We start from the raw sequence: 13,361 nt of genomic DNA on the forward strand, positions 1-13,361 counted from the left end.
AGGCTAGTTGTCTATCTGCTATGTTACATTGCACAATATATAATTTTAGATATAATCGTACTTACAGCACTTGTCATGTATGGCCTTGTAAGATAATGATTTCTGTACATGTTTTAGCTCCTCTCTGAGCTGTTCTCTCAGCCCCACCTACAGGTGCAGAAGTAGCCCGGGGCGACAGCATTAAATCACACCATGAGGTGGTTTCTGATGCTAGCAGGACAACCTAGTCTGGGCAGAGCTATTTTGTAGCAAAAAATAGTTCTGGTTATAAAGAAGCAGCAGAAGTAAGTGGAAAGTTATACTAAGTCAACAGGTTTCTTACCACCCAGGTTGCAAACAGACAGGGGCCAGAGGTAGGAAGAGCAGTCAAGATCTGGAAATACAAATTAGCAGTACTGGGGCATCAGAATATGAAAGACACAACAAAACAAGTGTGGTTTGGTGTGCCATGCAAGAGTATAAGGATCCAAAAGACAAAAGAGTCAAGCATAGACAAAGATTAGGCACTGTTGACGGTCACCTCTCCCTGAGCTTGTTCTTTCTTGGTCCTTCTTCCTGTCTATCTATTCCTTCTCCATCTCCTTTGCTGGATGAATATCCTTCTCTCACCAATTAAATGTGAATATCCCTCAGCACTAGGTACTGGGTTCACTATTCTCTTCCATTTCTATACTTCCCCCCTTGGAGATCTCTTCAGCCTCATTCATACTATTTCTGTCTAGTTAACTACTCTCCCAGGTTGTGCTGAAGCCAGCTTGGAGAGCTGATTGTTAAATTTTCAATGTGAGCATTTACATCTCAGAAATTGACAAAGCTACAAATTAGGGCTTGGTTTATTTTAGTATTGATTGTCTAGACGTAAAAAAGTGTTCATGATATGGATCTGTACTATGCCTCCATTCCCACTGTACCCCCCAAGAGATGGTTGTTAAACATTTACCAACACCCCTCTGCCACTATCCCTTCAATCACGCCAGTTCATAATTTTGGAGTCATCTTAACTAGACTTTAAAACATCAACCCCTCAAAAATGTTTTGGAGTTTTATTTTGTTTTGTTTTACTTCAAGTGGGCCTGAAGTATTTCTCCATTGTGGGAATGATGAACTCTGATTAATATATTGATATGCTGAGAGCAAAATTATTCTACAATTGCAGAAATTCCCAAATGGAATGGAATTTTACAAAATCATGCCATACCACATATCAATGAAGTGTTATGAAATTTATCTAAGAGATGGGAATAAACATGCTTCAATGGCATAGGAACTTGCCTGACTAGAAATTATGAACTATAATCAAGGCTAGATTCGGAAAATGCACTATTTGTCAAAGGTCAACTTAATTTCCAAGGTGATGAAAGTGTGGTTTCATGAAGAAGAATTAAGGAATATGTCAAAAGGCCGTGACCCCAATGACCAATCATGTAAAACAGATTGTTGTGTCATTTCAGTGATGTCTAACCGCTTCGTGACTCCATTTAGGGTTTTCTTGGCAGAGATGCTGGAGTGGTTTGCCATTTCCTTCTCCATTCATTTTACAGATGAGGAAACTGAGGCAAACAGGATTAAGTGACTTGCCCAGGGTCACACAGCTAGTAAGTATCTGTACTCAGAAACAAGTCTTTCTGACTCAGAAAGGCTGGCCCTCTGTCCACTGCGCCATCTAGCAGTCCTGTAAAGCAAGTGACTGCAGACAAAGGAAGACAGGGCATGTTAAATGTTTTTAAAGATTGGAAAAGTTATGTAGTTTGTTGTATGTCAACAAATTTGATTATTTCACTCTGTCCTAAGTGATTTGCATGCCACTATAGAATCCCTAACCTCTCTCAGAGGATAGCCAAAAAAAAAAAACTTCACAGAACAAATTCCCTTAATAAAAGGATTTGTTCTGTAAAATTTGGACTCAGTCAAAAAGGCCGCACCGAAGGACCTAGAAGGCCATATGTGGCCTCAAGGCTGCAGGCTCCCCACCCCTGGCTCATATGAAACATTCATTTCCTAATCCCTCCACAGAAGGTACTCTCTCCCTCTTGTAATTATGTTGTATTACTTAGTCTACACTTTGTATTTACTTGCTTCTTGTTGTAACCTCTCAGTTAATTTAAGTTCTTTTTGTCATTCAATCAACCAAAGTGTTAGGCAATACAAAGACAAAGACACAATTTGCTCTCTATTGGAAGCTTACATTCTATTAGAGGAGAAAAAATGCACACATGCATACAAAATAAATGCTTGAGAGTTTAGGGGATTAAGCCCTAAAAGTTAGGCATACTGAAGGGAACTGAGCTTTCAAGAAAACTAGAGATTCCCGAGACAGAAGTGAGAAGGGAATGCTTTGTAGCCTGTGCTAACACAAAACAGAGTTCAGTGGGTGAAAAGCAGCAAGGATGCCTCCATCCTTGACTATTGAGACCAATCTATTTTTGTCTTTCTATTCCCAGTTCTAAATACAGTACCTTACCCCTAGAAGATACTTAATAAATGTTTGTTCAGTTGAATTGGAGGGAAAAAAAAGGTTTTTGGCTCATCTAGAAGATTTTTTTTTTAGTTTTAGTGGGAGCACAGTGACCGTGTCAAAACCTTTTTGAACCCTAGTATCTGGAGTTTACCACAAAATTCCTTTCCTCTTGACCTCCCCCTCCCAAATCTCCCCAATCTTAATCTTCTACATGGATCTCAGATTTGAACAGCAAAGGTGGAAAACATTTTCACTCTAGAAATAGCTAGGTCCATAGAAGCTGACACTCTATCAGATTGCAAATTTCTTAAAGTAGTGACTGTATCTTGTGTGCCTACCACATGTAGTACTTCACATATATAAGTTACTTAGTTAATATTTGTTAGATGGTGAAAGATCACCTATATAGTGGAAACAGCACTAGATTTTGAAGGCATAAGAACCTGGGTTCAATTTCAGGCTCTGCTGCTGATGACCTTTGTGATCTTGGGTAAGTCCTCACTGGAACTCAGTTTCTCCATCTGGAAAAAAAATAATGATGATCTCTCAGGTACCTTCCAACTTTAAATTTATAAACTGCTATGAAATAATTCCTAATAAATGCCAAGAAGAGAAACTTCATCTACAACATTTTTTAAAGATTAGCATTAAAACCTATACCCCAAATTGGTGCAAGTAGCTTTAAAGGAAGGTAATTGATATGTGGGGAAGGAAGGGAGCAGCTACTGCCAATAACTCAAATAAGGGCATCAACCTCACTCTGAGGCTGCCTATAGCCAATTTATTCAAGCAGATATAAGCCTATCTTTTGGGCTAATCTTTTAAATTGATCCTTATACTGCGGGAACTGACTGTGTTGACAGGACTATACTCAGAAGAGCCAGGGGGAACTCTTTGTGGCAAAGCACTGCAGGTCCAGAAACCTGGCTATCTAAGTGGCTTTCCTTGGAACTTTATTTGAATTTTCTATTGTTGTGTGTGTGTCTCTGGAAGAATCTCATGGAGTAAGTTGTACTGAAAGCTGCAAGAAATCCTAAGGTGCCACATAGGATAGAGGGCAGTAGTGGTGTTACATCAATGTTAGTGACAACCGTGTCCTTGGCAACACTTTCTGAGTCGTTCCCTGTTCCTTTTGGTGTGCCTCTGCCAGAATTGCAGGACCCTGACAAAACATAAATACGAAGAGAAAGCTTGAAGTTCATACTAGCCCTGTGCTCGTCTGTTTCATCTCAAGTCTTTCCACCAACACTTACCTTCAGAGTGCCTTGTATTTTCATATTGAATACTACCCATCTTTAATGAGATTTTCTTCTGTAAGCCTTCTCTGATTCCCCAAGTCACTGATGATCATTCCCCCAACAAACCTCATGTAGCCCTTTATTTGCATCTCTCTATGTACTTTGTATTGTTTTGTAGCAAAAGCTGTCTCTGATGGGTAGCATGAAGTTATTGTGTGACTCAAACAGAAGGAGAATAGATTCTTCTCCCCCAATCCTTTTCCAAGAAAGACTTTAATTCCCATTGGGAGGGGAAGCAGGAAGTGGAAGGCAGAAATTTGGCTACTCCGCTCTTCTTAGAGAGTGGGGTACCAGGCTAGAATTATGTCTTCTCCTTTTAATATTGTTAGTCTAGCAGGGGTGGGGAACCTGTGGCCTCTAGACATATGTGGCCTTCTAGGTCCTTGGGTGCAGCCTTTTGGCTGAGTCCAAGTGTTACAGAACAAATCCTTTTATTAAGGGAATTTGTTCTGTGAAGTTTGGATTTAGTCAAAGGGCCACACTTAAGGACCTAGAGGGCCACCTGTGACGTCGAGGCCACAGGTTCCCCACCCCGATATAGGGTATATAGTTTTCAGATTCAAGCTAAATTTCTGATCACTGTTCACTAATGTGGAAAGGAGGACCTAAGCTTTATAAAAATAATAGTTAACATTTGTGAAATGATTACTATGTGACAGGTACTGTGCTAAGCACTTTATAATTACTATCATATTATATCCAAGACTTGACTTCCTAACAAATACCAGTTCCACAATGAACCAGTATATAGCCAGTAGGAAAGAAACCCATTTATCCAAGTCGATACAAAATTGAAATAAGGGAAGGTACCTATATAAGAGAATATACACCAGATGATACAAAGTGAAGGAACTCTCCCATCGAGAGTGAGGTAAATTAGCTCAAACAAGAGATTCTCAGATCTCACCCAACTGGAAAGTCTCCAAAGTGTAGCAAGCTGGGGATAAGGACATGATAGAGATTGCTAGTTCCCCTCATGTCAGCTTCTTCCCAGAGTTCTCTTCCTGCTTCAGCAAACTGAAGTTAAGTCGGGGTTGTCCATTATCTCTCTCAAAACCTAATGCCAAAAGTGCCCAAAGCAAGTACAGAACTGGAAGACTCAAAGAGAATGAAGATACCTGAAGACACTGAAAAGACCCAGAGAAACTGAATCATTTTCCTCCTGTTCTTGTTACCTGTGCCCTGCCCCTCATTCGAGCACAAGACACTGATCTCCACCAATGAAGACAGAGTCCTATACCAATGGGCTTTGGGACTCAGGTTACAATTTTTATAATACAGTTATTTGTGTGTGTGCTATAGCCCCTGACAGATTTCATAACAGCAAAGACCAAGATCTTACCTAAACTTTATTTATCTTTTTTTTTTTTTGCTTTTTGGTGAGGTAATCAGGGTTAAGTGACTTTCCCAGGGTCACACAGCTAGTAAGTGTCAAGTGTCTGAGACTGCATTTGAACTCAGGTCCTCCTGACTCCAGGGCTGGTGCTCTATCCACTGTGCCACCTAGCTGCCCCCTAAACTTTATATCTCTCCTAGCACCCATCACAGTGCTGTGTATGTCCACAAGTACTTTGTATGTATTTATTTAATTGAATGAGAAAAGGTACCCCAAGCTTAGATTCCTCTATACTCCTCCTGGTTAAATGTACTTGACTCGGATAAATGGGTCTTTTTGCTACCGGCTCTGTGTGTTCATTGTGGAGCTGGTATTTGTTAGGAAAGAAGTCAAGCCTTGGATATAATGAAATAATAATCATAAAGTGCTTAGCACGTAGTAAATATTATATAAATGTTAACTGTTATTATTATTACAAAGCTTAGGTTACATAGCTATTAAGAACTATAAGTTAGCTGTTATTACAAAGCCTTCCTCATTAAGGAACAGTGATCAGAAGTTTAGCTTGAACCTGAAAACTGCGTGCCCTAGACTTTTTCTGATCCTATGACACAGCTTTTTCCTTTAATTTTCCATTTGTCTTCTTCTACTTCATAGAATCCTCATTTGTCCTGATTTGACTCTGTCGCATTCTTTCCTTTGTCCTATTGTAACTCCCTTTCTGTTTTCCCTTTTGCCCATGTGACATTGAAATTGCAGGATTGAAACATTATGGAACAGCCAGGGCCTTAGGTAGTAACTTCAGTATTAGTGTCCCTTGCCATCCACACTTTCACCCCTAGTGAGTTAACTACAACTCCTTCCCTCCTCCCTTGAGGTTAATAAATGTACTTAAGTTGTTTTGCATGACTGCGTATGTATAACCTATATCAAATTGCTTGCCTTCTCAAGAAGGGGGGAGAAAAGGGAGGAAAAGAGAGAATTTGGAGCTCAGAATTTTGAAAAACAAATGTTAAAATTTTTCATTTACATGTAGTTGAGAAAAATAAAAATTAAATTTAAAAAATGTATTTAAGTACCCTAGGGACTTGCTTCAGACAGGAATGCACTGGTTGATGACACCTGACTTGCCTGCCTGAGAGAAACCATTCAGTCTGTCCAGTTTTTGCCAGTAGCTATTCTGACCCCTTCCTGTTTGGATGACTCTGCAGGAAGTTGCTCATATGCTTCTATGCGAATACTTTCCTAAAGAAAGCCCTGTTTGTCCCACTGGAATAGAGATCAGCTAATGTAACCTCTTGTTTGTTTTCACTTTGTGGAGGATTTAAAAGAGAACACTTATTGTCTGTTCAGAAACAAATTGCACTGAACTGGTGTTTAAGTGTGTTTGATACAGCACCTTCCCAACTATAGCTCCAAATGACCTGTTGCACTCATTCACTCATTTTCTCTTCCTCTTTCTTTTTTAATTGATCAAAAATATATTGTGATTCATGAGACTAGAAGTGAAGTGACTCTTGGTTGGACATATGGGACACATAAAAGTAAAAATCCAGTGTCCTCAACTGGAGTTTCATGGTAGGCTTTTGAAAATTCCCAGTTGCTAAACTCCAACACAGGCAACAGCAGCTAGAACACAGGAAGGCCTGTGGAAAGCATACACATTTAGGGCTTGGGAACAATGAAGATGCTAGGACTTAAGTAACATCAATATAAGCTACATATAAAATCATCTCTGATTCACCAGGATGGCAGCATCTATAGTATGTTTCTAGTTCCAAGGACTGAATCCAAATCTCATGGTTTATGAATTAAGAGCGAGTCTTGCTTCCCTTCCTTATTCTTCTCCCCCTACTCCCCCCCTACCCCCCGCCTGATAGCATACAATCTTTACTATAGAGGGTCCTGGGTTATATAGGAAATAATAGTCTAAAGACTAAGGGTGTACAATTGAGTTTCTCTTAACATGTCCCTGGACAGAAATGGAATTTATAATCTACTTGCATGATTTACCATCTCTCTAAATAATCACTTTAAAATATCCTAATGCCACTGGTAAAATTTAAGTTTGTTGTTAAAAGCACATCTCTGTTACTTCCATTAGAACCAATTTCTGGTGATTTTTCAAGATAGCTTTCTATTTTAATAGCAACTATTAGCATTCCCATTTTACACACAGAGCAAGCAAAGTGCTTTGAAAAGCTTAAAGTGCTACATAAATGTGAGTTATTATTATTAATTTTGTGTGAGAAACTAGTGAATATATGTACATCATGTGTATATTACAGACTAATTTCAATGTAGGCAAATTCTAGTCGTTCTGCAATTATTTCATTGTAAAATTTCTCACACATCACTTTTACCTCTCTGGGCCTTAATTTTCTCATTTAAATGAGGAGATAGTTTAGATGGTCTCTATCATCCCTTCCAGCTTCAATAATCTATGTCCATAATGTCCATTTGATACTCAGGTAACTTGTTCTGTATTTGAATTTATCACTCATTATAAATCCTGTAAACAACAGAATTGATGATTTGCCATTCACCATTTCCCCCTTTGTCCAATGAATGAATGAATGAATGAATGAATGAAAAAGTGTTTATTAAGCACTTGCCTGTGTTTCAAGCGTTATGCTAAATGCTAAGTATGTAAATACAAAAAGTAAACCAATTGTTGTCCTCAAAGAATTGACATTCTAATAAGGGAAGACAACATAGACAGGGGAATGATGGCCAGACAGAAGTATTTTGGTCAGGAATGTCACAAGGATAGTGAGTAAAATGCCCTTTTCAGGAATGGTGTTGTTGATTTGATGAATGTTCTCAAAGCTCAAGATGGGAAGTGGTAGTGGAGCAGAGAAGGGTTCTGCATGAGGCAGCAATGTAGTAGAGTGGAGGGAGATAACGGTGAATACTCATTCATCAGAAGTCCAGCAGACAAACAACAGCCTAGGATAAGAACCAGCGTGGTAGGAAAGGACCAGAGGTGTAGGCTAAATCAGGGCTTGAAGAATAGGGAGCAGCATGTTAGGTCTGGGTCAAGGTATATCAGTGATCATCAGTCAGAACCTAGGGCTCCAAAGACTGGGCCGAACTGTTGGCTCCTCAGTAGGAAACAATGGAAAGAATACTAGTTCTAGAATCAGAGGAGCTGGCTTTGATTGCACCTGTGATGCTTGTTACCTGTATGACCATGAGCAAGTCACTTAATCTCCTTAGGCCTCAGTTTCCTCATCTATAAAATGAAGGAATTTACTTGGATGACTTCTGAGCTCCCTTTGAGTTCTAGACTGTAATCCTATGAACTCTTAATTAAATGAGACTACACCAAGTCTTGTAATCAGTTCTGAGCCCTATGGACATCTTTAAACTTGCTGTAGAGACACTGTTCAAAGAAAATGAATACTTGCAACATCATTCTTAGTTAAGACTTTGCCTAGAGATGTTGTTACCAACATTAAGCCGTCCTGAATGAGCTGGATTCTGAAGCTGTCACACAGAACAAGAAATTTCAGTTGTTTGTCAGGAATCCATTGCCTGTGATGTTTATCTTCTGATTTCTACGTGACTTTTATGGCAAAATTCCTTGGTGAATCATTTCAGAAAAGCTAACATTGATGTTTATGATGTGGACTTATCCTGCCCAATAGGTTCAGTTACCTACATCAGGAGAAAGGTGTGGAGTTTATTTAATTAGAATACCTGTGCACTTTATTTTTTGGCTTTGCTTTATGTGCCATATGATTTACTATCTTTCTGTTTCCTCTACTGAAACTTTAATTATTCAGGTTGGAGTCCATGGATTAATTAAATGGCTAATCTGATTTCTGAATAGTAGTGTAGTTTTTATCCATTGTAACACCTTGCATCAAAAAGCATGGACAGATTTTGACCAGGCAATGAGCCAGATAGAGATTCAGGATTCTAACTAAATCTTTGGATTTAGGTCATTGTTGATAAGTGGCAGTCATTATCAACTCTGACTATATTGCAGTTTTGGGTCATAACATAGGCCATGTTTGTAATTAAAGGGAACATCTAAGTAGAACAAAATAAACACATTATTTTCAGATAAGGGTAGGCAATTTAGGACTGTTGCCACTGAGAGGCTGTTGTGGCTCTCCAGCATTGTTTTCTTTTTTTTTTTGGCTGATTCTTTCTTTTTGCTTCTTCAGCCTTTATATTTTTTCTTCTCCCCAATCCATGTCCAATTTTTCCTTTACTTATTTTAGAACTACAAACAGCTCTTGAGAGTATTGCTTTAAATCTTGTTGATTTGGGAGAACACCAAGTGTATTTATTAAGTTTTCTTATTTTTTCCCTTATTTGTGTTCATGTAGTTATTAAATTTTCATACTAAACACACTTAGGAAAAGAAATTCTTAAATTCCTGGAATGAAATAACAATAAGATTGAAGAGGTGTTATAAAGAACTGAGGATAGCAGGCTGGCACAGCGGATAGAGCACTGGGTCTGGAGTCACGAAGACTTATTTTCATGAGTTCATATCTGGCCTCAGACACTAGCTATGTGACCCTGGGCAAGTCACTTAACCTTGTTTGCCTCAGTTTCTCATCTGTAAAATGAGCTGGAGAAGGAAATGACAAACTTCTCCAGAATATTTGCCAAGAAAACCCCAAATGAAGTCAGACACAACTGAAAAAGGACTAAGGAAATGGAACTGTATTTTGGCTGTAAATACAGTTTCCTTTCTCAAAAGCTACATCTCTTCAGGTCAAAATAAAGAGAAATTGTGTGAGGAATATAGTAAATAGAAAATAGGTAGTCTTATTTAGTAATTCAGAAAATCTGGTAGCAGTTTCTGGCTTTTTTTTTAATATGTGCCACATGATTTAATCTCTGTCTTCTGTTTTGAAACTGTAATTATTCAAATGGGAAACCCCTTCACCACTCTTTTGGTTTTCTTCCTACCTCAAACTAAATAGCTTTTTGTCTCCTTTGCTGGTTCCTTGTCCTCAAGTCCTGCTTTTCTAGCTTTATCTAATATTATTTCCTTTCACGCATTATATACTCTGTCCAAACTAGAATACTTTATGCATTCTGAGCACACCTTGTGATTTACCACCACCATGATTTTGCTCATCCTACTTTTTGCTTCATGTGTTTTCTGATTCCCACTTTACTTGCTCAATTCCTATATATCTTTTAATTCTAAAATTTCCTTTTTGTTCATCATTCTGTTAGACTTATCTCAGATTGAGAGGACATTGAAATCTCTTGCCATTATCATATTACTGTCTATGTCTTCTTGTGATTCAGTTAATTTTTCCTTTGTGAATTTAGATGATAAGGCATTTGGAGCATATAAGCTTAATATTACTATTGGTTCGCTATCTGTGTTTCCTTTCCAAAAAATGTAGTGTCATGGTTTATTCCTCTTTGTGTTGTGAATGCTTATTATTACTTTATTTGACAGCATGATTGCAAATCCTGTTTTTTATTCACCTGATACATATTAAATTTTGTTCCAGCACTTCACTTTTCTGATGTGTATATCTTTGGTTTTTAGGTGTGTTTCTTGTAGGCAATAGATTGTGGAGTTTGGTTTTCTAACTCAATCTGTCACGTTTTCATTTTATTGGATTGTTTAATCCATTCATATTTAAAGTTTTGAACATTAGGCTTATTTTTAACTCTGTCCATAATTTTTTTCCAAGTTAGGATTCCCCTCCTTCCTCTGTAAACACAGTACTTTACCTCTTCAGTTATTTTAGTTTAATGTGCTTTAAGGCAATCCTATTCCTACAGTCCTTCATCCTCAATCTGTTATTCCTTACTTTTAGAGTTTTGCTCAACATATTATTTTTTCTTTCTTCCTTTTATCTAGTTACTTAATTCTTCCCTGCTTTTTTACCTCTCAGTCAAGTAAAATGCCCCTTGGCCTTTTTAACTTGTTTTGTTTGTTAATTTTTATGAATTTCAATTTTCGTGTTTTTTCCTATAAAAAGATTTCATTCTCTCATTCTTGTCATTATTTATTTTCCCTTTCTGTTGATTGTCTTAGTCTTTGATTCATGACCCTTATATTTATTTAGTCCTTCCTTAATCTCTATATTCCTTGTGAAATTAAAGCTTCTAATGGTACCTATGTGGGGTTCCCTCTTCTAAGCAGTTTCTATGTTATTGCCCTGTAGATCTTAATCCTATTTCCTTTTATGTGTTGTGTACCACCTGCAAGTGAGAAAGAGAATATTGTCCAATGGTAGTAATTTTCCTGTGTCCCTGATTGTGCAGTTCATTATTAACCTTTGTTGTCCCCATGGACATTTTCCCCATGAAATCTCATCCTGTAGTCCGTACCCTCTTACACTTCTAGGTGTCAGTTGCCCCATGGAGCCTTGATTCACCTTATAACTAGTCTGTGTAAGCCTGAAAATCCCTGCAGAATACACTCATTGAAAGGGCCTTATCTCCCTTTACAGAATATCTCTCTTTCTCCATGGGAGCAATTATTAGTAGTATCTCCTTCTACCACTAAAACAAGATTTTCTCCTTTCATTCCCCCCATGTGTCAATCCCTCCCTTTGCCTCCTAAGCCATTCTACTACAGGTCTTCTTCTTCCTGAGGAACTACAGGAGCCATTTTCCCTTCATAGTTAACCTTTGACTTGATTAGAGTATATCACATATTCCCCTCTATCTTCTTACTCCCCCCTTCTTTTTTTATGTGCCCTCCCATTCTGTAATTAGTCCCACAGAAACATCGACTCACATGTAGGCAGAATATTGTAAGGTTAATCCATCATGTTTCAGATCTATTTCTCCATAATCATTCCAACATCTGTTTTCACCCTTGTCTCCTATGCTTTTACAAAGAAATCCCTTAATGTTCTCTCTATTGTCATTTGATGTTGTCCTTAGTTGCTTTATTTGATTACCTTTCTTACATGTCAGTTTCCTGGGGTGCTTGAAAAGCAAATAATCTGTTCAAGTCTGGTTTTCCTTCTAGAAATTCTCCTAACACCTAATTTTTAATGAATGTCTTTTTTCATTAAGAGCTCAGGTCTGTAGGGTATGTCACCTTGAGTTGCATCTTGAGTTCCTCTGGTCTTTGGAATACTTTATTCCATTTCCTCTTGTGGCTTTTGGTGGGTGAAGAAAAGTCTTCCAGTACTTGAATTTCCCTTCCTTTTTCTTTGAAGGTCTTTTTCCTAGTCACTTGTAGAATTTTTTTGTCATTGGAGTTTGTTAAATTTAACACTCTGTGTCTTGAAGTTTGTAGCATAAGCCTTTTATTTTTCCTGAGGAAATTTGTAGATTCTTTCATTTGGCACTGTATTTTCTGTGTTCAAAAGTTCCAGGCAGTTTTCTTGTATTATTTCTTGCGTTATGGTGTTTAGATTTTTTTGACTTGTCCTGCTTTTCTGGGACACTTACAAATCTCAAGTTGTTTCTCTGCATCCTGTCTTCAAGATCAATATCTATTTCTTGTATGGAGATATTGTTTTATTTTCTTTTTTTGTTTGTTTGTTTGTTTGTTTTTAGGCACTTGGGGTTAAGTGACTTGCCCAGGGTCACACAGCTAGTGTCAAGTGTTTGGTCTGAGGCAGGATTTGAACTCAGGTCCTCCTGACTTCAGGACCGGTGCTCTATCCACTGCGCCACCTAGCTGGCCCAGATATTGTTTTATTTTCATGTGATTGTTTTTTGTTTCTCTTCTTCTAGATTGCCTTTCACTTCTGTATTTGTTTTTCCAATCAGTAATTCTCCCTCCTCTCTCTCTCTCTCTCTCTCTCTCTCTCTCTCTCTCTCTCTCTCTGTGTCTCTGTCTCTGTCTCTGTCTCTGTGTCTCTGTCTCTCTGTTTCTGTCTCTGTCCCTGTGTCTCTCTCTCCTTCTCGCTCTCTCTCTCACTCTCATGGATTCAAGTTTTTCTATTCTGCCAGTTATTTCCGCTGTACAGGCCATAACTTTTGCTGTCACAATTCTCATTTCTCTGGTAAACCATTTAGGAACATCCAGCTATGTTTCCATGCTTTCTTGGGAATTCACAAGATCTTTTGCCTCATTAGGTATTGACTTTTTTCCTTTGTCTTGCAACATTTATTCATAGATGTATGGACTCTTTTACCTGATCTCGAGGCTGTAACACCTTCTATCATTAATGTCTTCCATTCTGATTTATAGGAGTATGCTAAAGGACTTTGAATTTTGTTCCTTCTGAGATCTTTGGTAATTGCACTCCTTTTTTTCTTTATAACCCCATACTGCTTGCTTTCTGACTCATTCCAATTTCCTTCCACAAAGTCA

The sequence above is a fragment of the Phascolarctos cinereus genome, unplaced genomic scaffold, assembly GCF_003287225.1.
Source record: "Phascolarctos cinereus isolate Bilbo 61053 unplaced genomic scaffold, phaCin_HiC Scaffold_3;HRSCAF=262, whole genome shotgun sequence".
NCBI classification, from domain to species: Eukaryota; Metazoa; Chordata; class Mammalia; order Diprotodontia; family Phascolarctidae; genus Phascolarctos; species Phascolarctos cinereus.